General features: G+C 44.7%; 1 long non-coding RNA gene across 1 annotated transcript; it reads right to left on the reverse strand.

Annotated features, from left to right (window-relative positions):
• Window positions 1-3209: 3209 nt before the first annotated feature.
• On the reverse strand, window positions 3210-11785 carry LOC141277834 (uncharacterized). The gene is made up of 4 exons (XR_012329692.1): window positions 9938-11785; window positions 9609-9743; window positions 4972-5085; window positions 3210-4633 (listed from the first exon to the last, which is right to left on the reverse strand). It is a non-coding gene; the product is annotated as an uncharacterized lncRNA (long non-coding RNA).
• Between the last annotated feature and the right edge of the window lie 4808 nt (window positions 11786-16593).

Here is a 16593-nt window from a genome sequence, read left to right on the forward strand (position 1 = left end):
GGAGATGCAAGAGGGAGGAGATATATGGGGATATATGTATAGCTGATTCACTTTGTTATAAAGCAGAAACTAACACACCATTGTAAAGCAATTATACTCCAATAAAGATGTTAAAAATAAAAAGGAGATAACAACTTAGTATTATTATTAAAATAGTTTTGTCTTCACAGACCCCCCTGAGAGTGTCTCGCGGGACTATTAGGGTTCCCTCAACACATTTTGAGAACTGCTGTATTTGGATAAGACTGACTCCCATAAAAGCAAAATTAAGTTTACTATCTAGTGAAGAAAGCACTAGAATTACAAGAGTAAAAGTTCCATTCTACATATATAAGCTAAACAGAAGTACAAAACACAGTATCTATTTTAAGGGGCTTAAAATTTATTTTGCAATAGAGTAGTGGGGTATATCGCATTACTCTTCAAAATATCAGCTGCTCCTCTTACAAGGAGCACCTAAATGGGCCCACCCAACAGAGACTATCCCTATGGAGCGATAATACTCTTCCCACCCTATTGTGTTCATGTCTGTCCATCTGACTCACTTTAGCCAAGGAAATGTGAGTAGAAGTGGTATGTGCTACTTCTGTGCAGAAGCTTTAATGACCATTAATGGATGCTTTAATGGCTAGGTGATTCTTCCATCCCTCATCTCCTCTCCCATGAGACTCACAATGTCCAGGAAAGAGCTGCTTCTTCAGCCTGGGTCCTGAAACGAAGGCAACATGGAGCAGAGCGGCAGTTAATCCACGCAATGCGGGTAACAAAGCAGTCCACTGAGACTTTTGGAGTTATTTGTTACCACAGCATAACTTAGCCTATGGTGACTGATAAAGGTGGGATAAGATAAGTATAGAAAAACTTATATAGCAAAGAAGTATCGTAATAATTATTCCCACTTATTAACCAATATAAAGCAAAGGGAAATCTATGTCAGTATCCTCAATTTTTAAGCAAATATTTAATTAAATGTAACAAGCATTATGGAGTCAGGCTCTATGCTACACACTGAATATCCAGTGATGAGTAAGATATGGTCTCAGCATGGAAGGAGGTGGTGGGAAGCACAGCTCTGACACTGGAAGCTTAGCTCTGCTACTCACAACTGTACGACCTTGGGTAAGTTTCTCTGAGCCTTATTTTCTCACCTGTAAAGTGGATATAATAATACCTACTTCAGATGATTGTAAGAATTAAATGATATGATTATGTAAAGTATGTAGCAGATAGCCTAGCATAGTGTGTATCTTCTTTCTTTTTTTTTTTTTTTTTTTGCAGTACGCGGGCCTCTCACTGTTGTGGCCTCTCCTGTTGCGGAGCACAGGCTCCGGACGCACAGGCTCAGCGGCCATGGCTCACGGGCCCAGCCGCTCCGCGGCATGTGGGATCTTCCCGGACCGGGGCACGAACCCGTGTCCCCTGCATCGGCAGGAGGACCCTCAACCACTGCGCCACCAGGGAAGCCCCATAGTGTGTATTTTCAATAAAGACTATTATCCTTCCTCATATGTCTCCCCATCTCCCACCTCCCACTCCTAGATGAGGGTCTTAGGATTCTAAACTTAGCTCTATCTACTGGATTTCTGAGTTACTTTTCTAAATTTTAGTTTCTCCAAAAATAAAAAAATTGCATATGTACCACATGCATATACATACACACACAAATATATTCATTTAGTCTGTCACTCAACTAATACTTATGAAGTATTATACTCACTTTACAAATAAGAAAACTCAAGCAGTGACAGGTTGAATAACTTCTCCAATGTCATATGTCAGCACATATATATTTAACCTCATTTTCTTAATGGCTGATAATATTCAACAGTATTTATAGATCACAATTCACTTAACTATCCCCTCTTTGATGGATATTTGTAAGACGTGTTATGTGTTTACTATCACAACAAAGAAACATCCTTATACAAATATTTTTATACACATGTAACTACATTTTAGTATAAATTCTTAGAATTGGATCGCCAGGTCAAAGAGCACAGAAATTTAAATTCTGATAGGTACTGTGAAATTGCTTTTTAGAAAGTCTTTGCCAGTTTATACTCCTGCCCTCGAGGAATGAACGTGCCGTTTCTTCAGAGCCTTATCTACACTATCCACTAAACCTTCAACAGCTTGTGCCTCTGGGTCTGGTTGATGTTCCCAAGAATACTCTCACTGGGCACTGTTCAGGAAAGCTGCTGAACGGAGAGGACCCGTATTTTTGTGCCTGGTGGGTTAATGCTTTCTTTCTCTGCTTTCACACACAATGCATTTGGGACATCTGGCTGCAAGTAGGCTTTGATCCGCTCTGAACTACACAAGAATAATTCATCTATCTGAAAGGTAACTTGTATATTGATCCAGAAACATTGCAGGAGTGCAGCTTTTTCATTGATTAGTTGATAATGGGTCATTTCATTTTTATCTACTTCTGACTTCTCTGTCTAACTCAGATTTAAAAACTAGGTAACCCTGAGCACATAATTCACCTCAGTGGAAAGTATTTTGCCTGCCAATTCACATTAGCTCAAAAAGTGACCCTGCAAACCTCTAAGTCCTTCAGAGCAATACATTTTAGAGATGGCTCTTCCAACCTGCCTTATTCTTGTTTAACATCTGGACAAGACACTAAGGGAGCATTTAGTTTGAGGCAAATTGCATCTCGTATCTTCTTGGAATGAGGCAAAAGCAAATTTAAAACATCTTTCAATGAAGTGAGCCCACATTGACAAGAGTCCATGTATTTGCTTCCATTGTATGTTCTTAGCTAATTTACAACTACATTCATTGAATTAATAATGATCAGCTGGGATTCACAGAGGCCTGATACCCAGGGCTCCATTCAGGGGCTGCTGGCCTGATATTTAAATATTTATGGATGATAATTGGGTGACAGACAGGGATGGGCTCAGCCAGAAATAAATTCAATCTGCTTGCACAAGCATCCTAGCCAAGAGTCCTCCTTAGGCCACATAGATACAATACCAAGAGAAATGGGAGGTGAAAGAACATTGAAGGTATGTGAAAACTAAGAAATTGAGTCTTATGATTGCTTTGTTTAGTTAAAGGCAAAGGTAAACTCCTTAAACATTTTTTTTAACCAAATTGCCAACAAAAAGAAGAGAATGTGGAATTCAACACTGCTCTCCTGGATTCTGAATATTTCCTCCCACTTTAAAAAACATTTGAGGGCTTCCCTGGTGGCGCAATGGTTGAGAGTCCGCCTGCCGATGCAGGGGACACGGGTTCGTGCCCCGGTCCAGGAAGATCCCACATGCCGCGGAGCGGCTGGGCCCGTGAGCCATGGCCGCTGAGCCTGTGCATCCGGAGCCTGTGCTCCGCAACGGGAGAGGCCACAGCAGTGAGAGGACCGCGTACCCAAAAAATAAAAAACAAAACATTTGAGTGCTACTAGGCACTAGGCATTAGATCTGTATAGAGACTAAAAGGAGACCCAAAGGAAAAAAAATGAAAGAGGTAGAAGGTAGAGGAAGAAAAGGTAAGAGAGGGAAAAGAAGTTGATCAGAAAGAAAACACTGGAAAAAAATGATAAAAGATCCTTTTCAACCCATGACCTACCTTATTAGCACTTAGAAACATTCAGTCATTATTCTCCCCCCATACACACAAGATGATTCAGCCTGCTGCCTCTACTTGACAAATAGGAAGATTACAGATAATTTAGCTCTCAGTGTTAATCACCTTACTGGAGCATGTATTAGTCAAGATATGCCAGGTTATGCTGCAGTAACAAAGAAACTCAAAACCTTAATGACCAAAAACTACAAAGGCTATTTCATGCTCTCACCGCATGTCCATCTCAAGTTGCAGGGCATTCTGCTCATCAGAGTCACCCAAGGACACAGGCTGACAGAGCAGCCAATGGCCCCTGCAGAAGGAGAATCTTGCATTGGCAATTAAATGATCTGGCCTGGAAGGAAACAGCACTGATGACCACCACAGGGGACATGCTCAAGACAGGCGTGGCTCTGAAGCCCTTCTCTGCTTCTAACTAACCCCGTGAACTTGAACACATCATTTAAACTCTTGGAGACTCAGATTCCTTAACTGAAAAATGGAAATAATACAACTTACTCATGAAGTTGCTATAAAGAATAAATGAGATGATAAATATGCAGAACCTAGCACATACTGGGGGCTCCATGAACGATCGGCTCTTGGTTCTCACCACATTAAAAGACTTCCGAAGAGCCCAGTGTGCTTTTACTCTCTTGCACTACATTATACACGAGATTCTTTAAAATATATATTAAACCACAATACATAACGTATTTTAAGGCTCTCATTGCCACCTACTGTGGTTTCCAACAGCTCAGTTTTGTACATGGGGAAAGGTGAGCTGGAGGTGATTGAAGAATTCGGCCAAAGTTGTTCCATAGTCAAGAAGGAGTAACAACCATCTTTGTGTCTCCTGACGTCCACTGCAATCTCCATCTCACTGCTACGCCTGACCTACTGTGTGTGGGGGCAAGAAGGGAAAACCATATACCTCACCCCAGAGAGCATCTTTGGCAGCAAGCTTTTAGACAACGAGCGGGTAAGTCAAAAGGTTACTTTCTATTCATAGGCAGTGATTACTCTTCACTGTATTTCCCATAATAGCCAAGGAAAGCTAAAGAGATAAAAAAAAATGATTACAATTATAATAACCATAATAATGGCTAACATTTACTAAGAACTTACTCCATGCCAGGTCCTATTCTACAAACTTTTAGAAGATTCTCTCATTTAATCCTCACACTAACACTAGGAAGTAGGTGGTAACATTACCCCATTTTGCAAGCGAGAGAACTGAGGCCCCATGAGGTGAAGCATCTTGCCCAGGGCATCCTAAACAGTAAGCGGTAGTCAGCAGTCAAGCCCAGACAATTTTATTCTGAATCCCATCGTCTTAGCTTCCCCACTATGGTTCTAATTCATATACAGTCACTCTTTTGAAATCTTGCTTACCAGGAAAAGGGAATGGTGGCTGATGGAATTGCTCCATAAGTTCAAGGGCTAAGAACTGTAGGTTCATTCAGACATTCTGTCGTATTCTTGTCCGTCATTATGCTCAGCATCTCCCTAGCATCAGACAATTAAACAGATTAGTTCTTGAACATGTAAAGAAAGAGTAAAAGAGACAGATCGGAGCACAGAGAAGATGATCGACTGATATTTACCAAACACGTGAACATCAAATTCATCATCATTAATTGAAGAAAATTCAAATTGATGTTCTTCCTGTGCTAGTCAACAACATCCCAGACATAAACAAAGCTCATTATTTTAACTTCATCAGCCCCTTAACACAAGATATGCATGCCAGATTCTGAATATTGAACCTCATTGCACCACTGCCTTTTTATAAACCAAGGAAGATAGTTCATGGAACAAAGTGCTTTAGGAAAGTGTCACAGGGTGGAAGAAGGAGAGGGAATTCACACTTATCTCCAGGGAGAAGGGGGGACCCCATGGAAGGAGCAGGCTAGCTCCCTCAGTCCTGACAGGTACTATTTCAGTGTTATGGGACCAATAAATTGGAGAGAGAATTAGTACCTATTATTTTAATACTCAGCTAAAAGAAAATTTTAAATTCCGTATCTATGAATTTTCAGGGAGAACCAAGTAGTCTGTCTGCACTAACCCCAAAATGTCGCAGCTAATGCTCTGTCAAACAAAACAAATCTCTCTCCACATAAAGACAACAATATTAAATGGAATTCTCTGTGTGTTTTTAAATGCATAACCAATTAGGAATCACTCAGTAATGAACTAATAGAACTTACAAGGTTCCCCTTTCTGATTTTGCAGAAATATTTGGAAATTAATGGGATGTGATTTATCAGACTAAGCTCACAAGCTATTTCCAAGTCCTTGTTCTTTTTCCTCTCACATGACAAAGTGGGCTGCGACTAACAATTTCTGTGGTCACAGTGTATGATCACTATTGCTAAGCGGAAGTTGTAGGGGTAATAACAGCAGTTGGCCAGGGTAGGTTAGGATGGCAAACAAGGCCTTGTCAGTCAGTGCCCCTCAGATCACATACTTCCACCTGCCCCACATCTCCTTAGCTGTGTTTGTTGAGAAAGATTTAGCCTCAGCGAGCTGGTGAATGGTCCATGACATGCTCCGGCAACAGGGATCAGAAACATACAAGCATTGAAAACTTTTTGGCGAAGTAGAGGTCAATCCAAATACATAGGCCCTAAAGCAAAAGTTATCAGTTTGTTAGCAGTGACTTTAAAATCAAATAGAACAGACCAGTTTCACTGCACCAACAGAGGGTCAAGGTAACCCCAAAGGAAGCCCTTTGGCTTTTTGACTGTCAAGGAGCCTTGATTCAGAAATGATGGAGGAGGGCTTCCCTGGTGGCGCAGTGGTTAAGAATCCGCCTGTCAATGCAGGGGACACAGGTTCGAGCCCTGGTCTGGGAAGATCCCACATGCCGTGGAGCAACTAAGCCCGTGCGCCACAACTACTGAGCCTGCGCTCTAGAGCCCGCGAGCCACAACTACAGAGCCCGCATGCCTAGAGCCCGTGCTCCACAACAAGAGAAGCCACTGCAATGAGAAGCCTGCGCACCGCAACGAAGAGTAGCCCCCGCTCACCACAACTAGAGAAAGCCCGTGTGCAGCAACAAAGACCCAACACAGCCATAAAAATAAAAATTAAAACATTAAAAAATTAGAAATGATGGAGGACTTCTGCTTAAGTCCTGAGCAGACTTGCAGCTCACAAGGCTACAAGTCTTATAGTTAAAAAAATTAAAATTAAAAAATTAAAAAAAAGAAACAATGGAGGATTTCTACTTAAGTCCTGAGCAGATTTGCAGCTCACAAGGCTACAAGTGGCCTTCCTCATACCTTTGTGTTTTCTGGGGGCGTGGCACCACCACCATGCACATATCTCTGTGCTTGTTATAAGACACAAGTTGTTATTTTCCTCTAGGCAGGAATTAACTATCAAATGACCTTATATAGGAGCCATAGCACCTGTACCTTTGATATGCAAAAATGTTTACTTTTCAAACTAACGACGACGGTACTGTGGTCTTGCCAATCAGCACCAAAATAGATCAGGTCACACTTCATGCTAGCATAGTAGTTTTCCACTGTTCCACAGAGCGCCAGGGTTTCACGGAGGGGATCCTCCAAGAGAGGAAGCAGGGAAGTGAAGGTCAACAGGGTGAAGCATCTCTCCCACCTCCACAGCCATGGTTTCTGCTTTATCTGTTATATCAGAGATACGGTTTTTCACTTGAGGAGGGGTCCGGTTCCTTAAAAAATTTAAAAACCACTATTCTAGAAGATGCCCGGGTTATCAGAATAATAAAATCAGTATGTGCCTCATCCAAGAGAAGCGGCTGTGTGTGTATCAGTGTTCTGGGTTTCCAGGGTAAAGTATTTTCCTTTCTCAACAGTGAACAGTACCCCTCAGAACTCCAGGAAGAACCAGCAACTCTGAGCGCCTCAACAGTCTAAGAGAGCCCCTACTTAATCAATCTGAAGGAAAAAAAAAGCCATGTAGGGGAAGAAGAGATATGAATAAAACAAGTTAAAAACAATAGCGAAACAGCAGCACTATGCCACCATGGAAATGCTATATTATTAACTTGCTTCATGGGAATTTACCCAGCCCTCTGCATGCGAATGGTCCAACCCAGCTATTGAAAGGTTCACGCAGACCGAAGGAAGTTAAGAGACAAAAGGAGCTGAGTAGAGGCCGTATCTGCACTCAGAAGGCCTGTGGTGACCTAGCAACTCACAGTCCTGCTGAGTCTAGAGAGAGAGAGAGAAACTAGACCCCGGGGCTGAATCATCGGTAGTCAATTCCGAATGCATCCCCAGACAAAACATCCGTCAGACACCCTGGCACCAAAGACACAACGAAGAAAATGCTGGGGAAAGATCTCTGTTTAAAGGTCTGTTGATCCCAGAAGAGCCCTATAGCAGAAAGTCTTTGACTCCAAATGCAGCAGACTGTTTTCATCCCCGCTGTGCCTGCGACACACACAGCCTGATGCGAAATGAGCCTGCGCTGTTCTGATGTTCATCCATGAGGCAAGAAAGGGTATCCAAGGTAGAAGAGCAGAAAGCCCCTCTGGGAAGCATCCAGACCCCTGGCTCTAAAGGCGTGATGCGGATCCTAGAAGCCTCCATGTGGGACCCTTCTATGAGGCCCCCTAACCTGTTCTGTCTCCCAGGGACCAGACAACAGTAGGGGGGCAGGTCTCACTAGCCAGAGAGGAGAACGGGACACAGAGTGGATGGTGGATGGAGAAAGAGACCCAAGGTTTGGGCAATGGGGTCTCCGAACGCCCAGCCTACTTCTGGCTCCTGGACCTGAACGGCTCTTCCATGCAGACACTCCAGTGCCTCTTCTTTGGACATCCTGGGACCTCTCCCTGCCTTACCTTTACCCAAGTTCCCTGCCTTTCATCACCCCTAATGCTTTTCCACGGACGAGCTCCTTTCAGAGCAGGCCCAGGTAACTACTACTTCTTAGGCCATAGGCCCAAGACATTGTATGCCCAATGGAGCTTCTTTGAAGAGCCCAGGGAGGGCCAGTTTAAATGACCTTGCCTCCGAGCAGTGCCTCCAGAAGCTCCACAATGCACCTCTCTGCCGCAGAACGTCTACCTGAAGATTTAGAGGCGGAAAAGGACAGAGTTATGTGGGTTATGCACTGTTGGGTTGCTTTCTCCGACCCCCGAAGACCTTCCTCCATCTTCTCTCCAATCTGACCCAGGACTCTGAAGTCATAAACTAATCCTTACCCTTTCTCTCCCCAAATACAGCAGATTCTTTCACAGTCATATTACCAAGGCGTCCACTCATCATTAGCTTGGAATGGAAGTTCAGCAACTTTGCTACGGTGTGGCTTTGCTCTGATGTTTTCATTATGATAGCTACAGAAGAATTGGGGGACATTTTATAAACCCCAAAGTCTTAAAGTGAATTTTTAGAGATTCATTAGCTCATGAAATCTTAGGTTATGTCATTGTTGTGTGACGGCCAATACACAGGGATCTGAAATATGTGTCTCTAGTGACCACATGGTTTCTCAGAGTGAGACTTCTCCACAGCCAGGGGCCAACAGATGACCAGGCGACCAGCTAGAGGAGGTGGCGTTGTCATAGGAAAGCAGAACTTCTGACTCCTAGCGTTTCCTTAGTCCAGTGTGGGAAAAAGTTCCAGTTCTTATTTGTTTGCCAACAAAATGTTCAGTTGTCTAGAATCCATCTGTGAAGAGCCCCACAAGAATCTGGCAGTCACATCAGAGCAAGGGAGCTTGTTCAGAGTGATTAGAATGGAAAGTCATAGCAGTAACTTTCTAATATCACTAATCTGCAACAGATTTTCATTCCTTGGGGGGCCGAGCCATCATTTAGCTTATTAGGAAGGAAAGGCATATGGCTCAGTCAGAGGAGTCTGGATCAACTCAGTACAATAAGGTTTGAAGGCTGAGGGTATACCCACCAGGGAGAGACAAAAGAGAGAAGATGGGGCCAACAAGGCAGGACCAGGTAAGCAGGAAGGAAATGAAAGATGGTGGCAGATGTCACAATCCTCTGGTTATGAATGCCCCATCCCAATCAAACTTACCATGGAGATACTGGGGGTCAGGCTCTCTGAGCAGAGCCTACATCTCCTACACCAGAGCCACCAGGCTCTATTTCTTGGAAGTCTGGTCCATGGACAGTCATCTTTCCTTAAAACTGAATGGTACAGGACAGTGATCTAGAGGAAAAGTTCAGAGGGAACTTCGCTTTGAACTCTGAAGCCCACGTAAGATTCCTCTTAGCCTAGATTTCTTAGGCAAGGATTAAGGGCTGAAGCTTTACTCAGGCAATACAATGCCAGGGCAGTGAAAATAAGGGGAAAGGAGGGTCAGTCAGGAAAGGATGGAAAGTAAATGCATGTTGATGTCTTACTGTGCTGTCCACTGCTTCCCAACAAGTGTTAAAGAGATGCAGCCCTTGCACAATGGGTGTAGCTGCTTGGCCACAGCAGGACATCTCTGGTCAAGCTATAAAGAGAAAAAAAATGTGCCTCAGGACTGTCCATCAAAGGGAAGAATGGAGAGGGAATTTACCCATCTCCAGTCTTGTTGGCCAAGATGTGGCCCATTTAACTCCCTTGCATTTCTGAGTTGCATCGAACAGCTCTGCCCCCACCAAGTGCCACGATGTTCATTCACATCCAGAGGTGCTGGGAGGAGGCAGAGCCTCTGGGCATCAGAACCGCACCAGAGCCTTGCCAAAGTTGACCCACACTGCAACCGCTGAGACGAGTAAGCAGCTGCGTCCAGGAGGCAGGGGAGGCCAAGAGGATGGGGGCACCTGAGATGTGGCCATAAACTGACGTGATCTTTAGTTAAAGGAAACTGCTTCCCCTTGCTCCTGATTTTCAATGTAGCTGTCGTCAATTCTGAGCGCATCACTGGACCTGGCAGAATCTGGAGTTTAGGAAGCCTAATGTGAAGCTGGACTCCCTGCCCCTCTGCCTCTCTAGGTGACCTTCTGGAAGGGAAGATGCCTAATGCCTCTTTGCACCTGCTCCCTGAGACAGACTTTCCACTTCCGTCCACAAACATATTAGTAACCGGATGAGATCAGGTTTGGCCCATTGGGTGATTGTGGGATTCCACTCTAGCTCTTGGCTTGATGATGCATATCAAAAAGCCAAAAAGAACTATACATCCCCTTTCCCGTATATTGAGGCAGCACAGCATTAGGCTGAGGGTTTTAGGTTGGGCTCTGGAGGGAGACAGCCTAGAGTAACTGGGGCCACCACCTCCTAGTTATGTAACCTCCTTCTCTGTTCTCTCATATGTAAAAATGGACATAAGGTTAGGATGCCCTCACAGAGCTGTTGGGAGGGTGAAGCGAAACATTCTCTGGCTAGTGCCTCAACAGTACCTGGTACCTAGAAGGCATGAAATATTAGCTTTTAATAGTTAGAAAGTCCCTTGCCCATTATTATTATTATTTTTTTGTCCTCGCTGCCAAAAAGTCGGGAGGTAAACTGTGACCCATCTGACCTCATCACCTACAAACCTGTTTATTCCTCCTGAGTCAACTTGTTTTTCTCCCTGCTCTGTTGTATCTGCACTGTCATGTGAACGTCCTTTACAACAAGCTGCATCTTCCATCTCCTTTCCTATCAAGCTTTCCTCCTTTGATCTGCCCTATCACAGTCCCATTTTTCCGGATAAGGTAACTGGCCTCTCTCTGGCTTGCGTCCCGCACCCAGCACCCTTCCTAGGGTAGGTGTCAGGCTGAGCGCTGACCCTTCCATGTTTTGTGTCTCGAGAGGGCTGCCGGCTTCATTAAAGGTGGGCGCAGCCCTGCAGGACCCAGCTGTCACCATCTGGAGTGCTGGGCCGCAGAGTGCTGACGAGTCGGAGTCGGAATAAGGGTTCTAGAAAAATCACTCCTCAGACGCTGCAGCCTCCAAAGGCCAGCTCCCCGCCCAAACCATCCACGAGCCACTGGGTATCAGCCAATACTCTTCTGGGGATGTAGGAGCCAACGCACCCCCATTTTCTCTTCCCCAAACGAGGCGTTCTGTTTCCTAGGACAGTGAGTCTCTCGGGTAACGGCCAGTTTATTACTCGACATTTGAAACTCAAAGCCTCAAAAACAAACAGAATTGCAATTTCCTCGATGCTCCGAAAGCTACAGATTTCCACGCAACTTCCTTGGGCGCCCAAAGGTCACACTCACCTGCGTGATTCCTTCACAACTACCAAAAGCCCCCAGCGGTGGCTTTCCGGGTCAGGCGGCCACCCAGCCCGGCCCTTCCTAGTGTAGAGCGAGCACAAGGCACGCAGGAGAGCACGGGGCAGCTGGCGGTGGCTCTCCCCGCTGCGCGCTCCACCATCTGCTTTGCAGGCTGACCCTCCCGCCAGCCGGGGAAGTAACCTGATTGGCTGAAGGAAACACTGCAGCAAGAGCTCCCGCCGCCTGGGGTGGAAGAGAACCTCCTGCTGCTGAGGAACTGCGCATTCTCGGGGCAGGCGCCCGGTGTGGACTGAGGTTGGGGAGGGAGCCCCCGGAAGGTGGAGGAAGATCCACCGCAATCCATCGTGAGCCCTTCTGCGTCAGGAATCCCAGATGGACCAGGAAGGAGAAGGAAGCTATAAAGGGCCTGGCCTCAAAGTGCTGGGAAGCTTTTAATCCGAAATAAAACAAGCAAGGCAAGTTTAGATACCGTCTGCTTTCGGTAACAGCAGTTTGTTCAGGCCCCAGTTAAACCCAACAAAATGTCAATAGGTATAGCCAAGCAAATTTCAGAGCCTCTGATTCAGACTGTCAAGGTATAACATTAATTTTATACAAACCAATTTAATTTCTGTATCTGAGCCCCTGTTCTGCTGATGGTAGCAAACACATTCTTGTCAAATTTAAATAAGTGTCCATGTACGTGTCTTCCCCAGCCCCACTCTGGGCCTCTCTCAGCCCCTCCTGCCCTTCCAGGGGCCCAGGATGGTTGGGTATTCTCTTTGCACTAAGACGAGGTGCCAGGACTCCACGAGGCTGCCCTCAGGGCCCCGTGGCTGTCCCCTGGCCCCATGTGCCTTCTCTACCTCTGTGGGTCCTTGGGCAACACCACGGGCAAGGAAACACAGGTCACCCGTGCTCCGGGGTCATCCAGACTTAACTGGGGTTTCCATCAACATTCCTCCGAGCTGGGGCTTGGTTCTGATGGTGTGAGCCTTTCTCTGAAATACTCCTGACATCAAATTCAACTTATCTCCTAACTCAAAAACCAAAACCAAAAAAACTTCTCCAAAGACAAGAAAAGGTTTGTATTTGGGAGGAAATACTGCCCTTACATAATTTATTCATTCTTTCCAATGCTATTCTTTATGAAGTCAACCTTATGCTCCGTCAGGTTTTTTTGTTTGTTTTGTTTTAGTTTTGTTTTTGTTTTTTTGTTTTTTGTTTGCGGTACACAGGCCTCTCACTGTTGTGGCCTCTCCCGCTGCGGAGCACAGGCTCTGGACGCGCAGGTTCAGCGGCCATGGCTCACAGGCCCAGGCGCTCCGCGGCATGTGGGATCTTCCCGGACTGGGGCACAAACCCGTGTCCCCTGCATCGGCAGGCGGACTCTCAACCACTGCGCCACCAGGGAAGCCCTTGTTTGTTTTGTTTTGTTTTGTTTTTACTTTTGTAACTCAAAAAACAACAGTAATAGTAGCAAAATAATAATGATAATAATTTTCAAATGGCACCAATGTTTTTCCTCTTGGCAAGAACTGTAGGCTTCACTGCCCCTGGTGTAGTCCAAGGAGCTCCATGATCCAGATGACCCATTTATGGCGCCTCGCTGGTTCGTCTTCTTCCCTGGGTATTGAGCTAGAACGAGCAAGGAAAAGAAATACTGTATATTTCAAACAAGCAAACTTTTAGAACCCAAAGGAAGTAAAAATGTCTTACCCCAAACCAACACGTTGTCCAATAAAAACAGAAATGGCCCCATTTGTGAAGAGCTGTGGCTCTCCCACAGTTGTCCCAAAAGGAAATACCCGCTAATAATGGTGCCCTTCAAACTGCCATTTCCTGATTATTTTCCCTCTTCTTTGTGAGAGCCCTCTCACTGAGAAATAACAGAAAATGGAAAGAGAAGATCACAAAAGAAGCAAGTAAGGATCATGGGAATATTTACCAGCCCATAAAATTGGCAGGATTTTAGAAAAACACAAAGACTCACGTGCATAAATAATGAATGATATTTTCTTTCATTTTATTTCTAATTTCATTTTTTTCTTTTTTACACAAATTATGATTTCTAACATTGATGTAATACTATTACCATCCATAATCAAATTTCCTCAGTTGTCCTAAAGCTGTCCTTTAGAGGTTAATTTTTCCCAATATCCAGGATACAGTCAAGGATCACACACTGCCTTTAGTTGAAATGTCTTCTTGTTACTCTCCTTTAATCTGGGATAGTTTCCAGACATTTCATCTTTTATGACATTGAATTTTTGAAGAATCCAGGCCAGTACTTTTGTAAAATGTCCCCAAATTTGGATATGTTTGATAGTTTCTTCTTGATTAGATTCAGGCTCGATATTTTTGGCAAGAATCCCACACAGGCGGCGTTGTGTCCTCAGGTGTCACACCAGAGGCCATTATGTCTATTTATCCATTATTGGTGATGTTAGTTTTGATCACTTAGTTAAGGTGGTGTCTGCCAGATTTCTCCTTCATAAAGTACCTTTTCCCCCATTGTAATTAATAAGTAACCTAGGGGATGAAATTTGGAGACGGTGTGCATATCCCCTACCCCATCAACATTTCACCCAGTGGTTTTAGCATCCATTAAAAAATTCATACCTGAGTTAGTTATTACTGTGGTGGTTGAAAAACCATGGTTTTGTAATTGTATCATTCCTCCATATTTATTGACATTCTTCTACAAAGAAGGGCTTTTTCTTCTCCCTTCCCTCTTTTATTCAGTATAAATGTAGACTGGGAGATTCTTTTTTTAATGCAATGTGTTATTATCCATTACTGCCATTATTACTATCATTATTAATTTTGATGTTCAAGTTGCCCCAAATCTGGTTAGGGGAGCCCCTTCAAGCAAATTCGGTGTCCTTTTGACGTGGCCCTTTCAGTTTTGGGGGTTTTTTTAAAATAATTTTTTAAAATTAATTAATTAATTAATTTATGGCTATGTTGGGTCTTCGTTTCTGTGCGAGGGCTTTCCCTAGTTGTGGCAAGCGGGGGCCACTCTTCATCGCGTTGCGCGGGCCTCTCACTGTCGCGGCCTCTCTTGTTGCGGAGCACAGACTCCAGACGCACAGGCTCAGTAGTTGGGGCTCGCGGGCCTGGTTGCTCCGCGCCATGTGGGATCTTCCCAGACCAGGGCTCGAACCTGTGTCCCCTGCATTGGCAGGCAGATTCTCAACCACTGCGCCACCAGGGAAGCCCTCCCTTTCAGTTTTTAACACATTACAGTGGTATTTAGAATGAAAGACAGAGATCAAGGGAAATGTGGAAGAAGGAAGAAGACCAGGAAGAACTAGGCAAGAGGATAGTTACGGTCCCAGTGGCAGTTCTTTTCAGTCAAAACAGAGATCACATCTTCAGCCAGAGCTTCCATGTCCACCACTGTGGGTCAGGAGCAATAGGGACAGACCTTGCGGTAGTTGACGTGCATGGGAAGTCTCTTGGAAAGAATTCGGGATATGTCCCCTGATAGGTTCAAAAATATTAGGTCAGGCCTGGCAAATAGCCCATTTTCAGAAGGATGTAGGACTCGTCTTAAGAGAGGGGAGTGGATCACCACTGATTGGCCCATGGTTGTTAAAGGAGAGTAGACGTTCACAAGATGAATGGGATGGGGGTGGGGAGAGAGGCTATTCTGTGAATCCCCCTCCGGCCAGTCCTGAAGGTGAGAGAGGCAACTGACACGATGGTGAACTCTGTGACACTTGGAAGTTCAAGCAGCACTACTCTGGGCTCCTTCTAGCAGGTGGTAACACAAGGTAAGCCTCTTCTTTTTGGCAACAGAGTCCCAGGTAGGGACTCTGGTTCTAGGGAAGCCACGAAGAATCTCCACCTGGCAGAACAGAGCAGACACCACAGGTGGAGACTTCTTCATGCGTACTGGGGACTGACTCCCAGAAATACTTGAAGTGGGAGAGAAGATGGACTATTTGGATAATCCTGCATGAACAACAGAGGCAAGAGCAAGATTAACGTGAGTTACAAAGTAAATAGTGCTGTACCTGAATGGTAGACTTGGAAGCAAAGGCTCAGGGGCATTCTGCTACGTCTCAAGGTTAACTAGCTAGCGAGTGGTATTCATAGGGCTTGAACTCCTAGGCCAAACATTCTTCCCTTTCCAAAAGGGAAATGAAGAATTCCAGAAGAATGGAAAGAGAAGAGAACAGATCACCATAGGAAGAAACACAAGGATGACAATGAACTAGAAATAGCCAGAGAAGGGTCTGCCTGCAATAAACAAACAGACCATCCCACAGGAGCAGAATTAAATGGATGGGAATGATCAGGAACATGCCTTACTAGCTCTGCCGACAAATATGGTCTGCAGAGGAATGCAGTGGAGAAAAGAAAGGGGAAACTGAACCTCAAGGAAAACAGAAGTGATCACAGAGGAACAAGGCAAGAAGCCAGAGAACAGTGAGAGAGTCAATGCTTAGCCTTTAGTCTCTTCCATTCATTTGTTGGGCAACACCCACTATTCAAAAGTATTCATGAGAAACTAAGATGCCTTCATGGAAACACTTCAACAAAAGCACAAGATCAAACCTGGATGAGAACGGCAGCCAGTGCCTAATACAGGCCTTTGCTTTTCTGTTTTAAATCCCTGAGCATCATTTACAAGAAAAATACACTTCCCTTCGGAGACTAAGTTTGTTTGTATGCACTATCTATTGCCGCCCCCTAGTGATTGCATTTGAGATGTGCACTAAGAATCCACTGGTAGAGTTGAAAAATTAAATGACCCAATGATAATAATTATAATGCCTCTTTATACTTGTACAATATTGCAGGTCCTCAAAATGCTTTTCTGTATCCTGACAACAGCCCCGTGAAACAGGCAAGGT

Source organism: Tursiops truncatus, chromosome 2, assembly GCF_011762595.2.
Source record: "Tursiops truncatus isolate mTurTru1 chromosome 2, mTurTru1.mat.Y, whole genome shotgun sequence".
NCBI classification, from domain to species: domain Eukaryota; kingdom Metazoa; phylum Chordata; class Mammalia; order Artiodactyla; family Delphinidae; genus Tursiops; species Tursiops truncatus.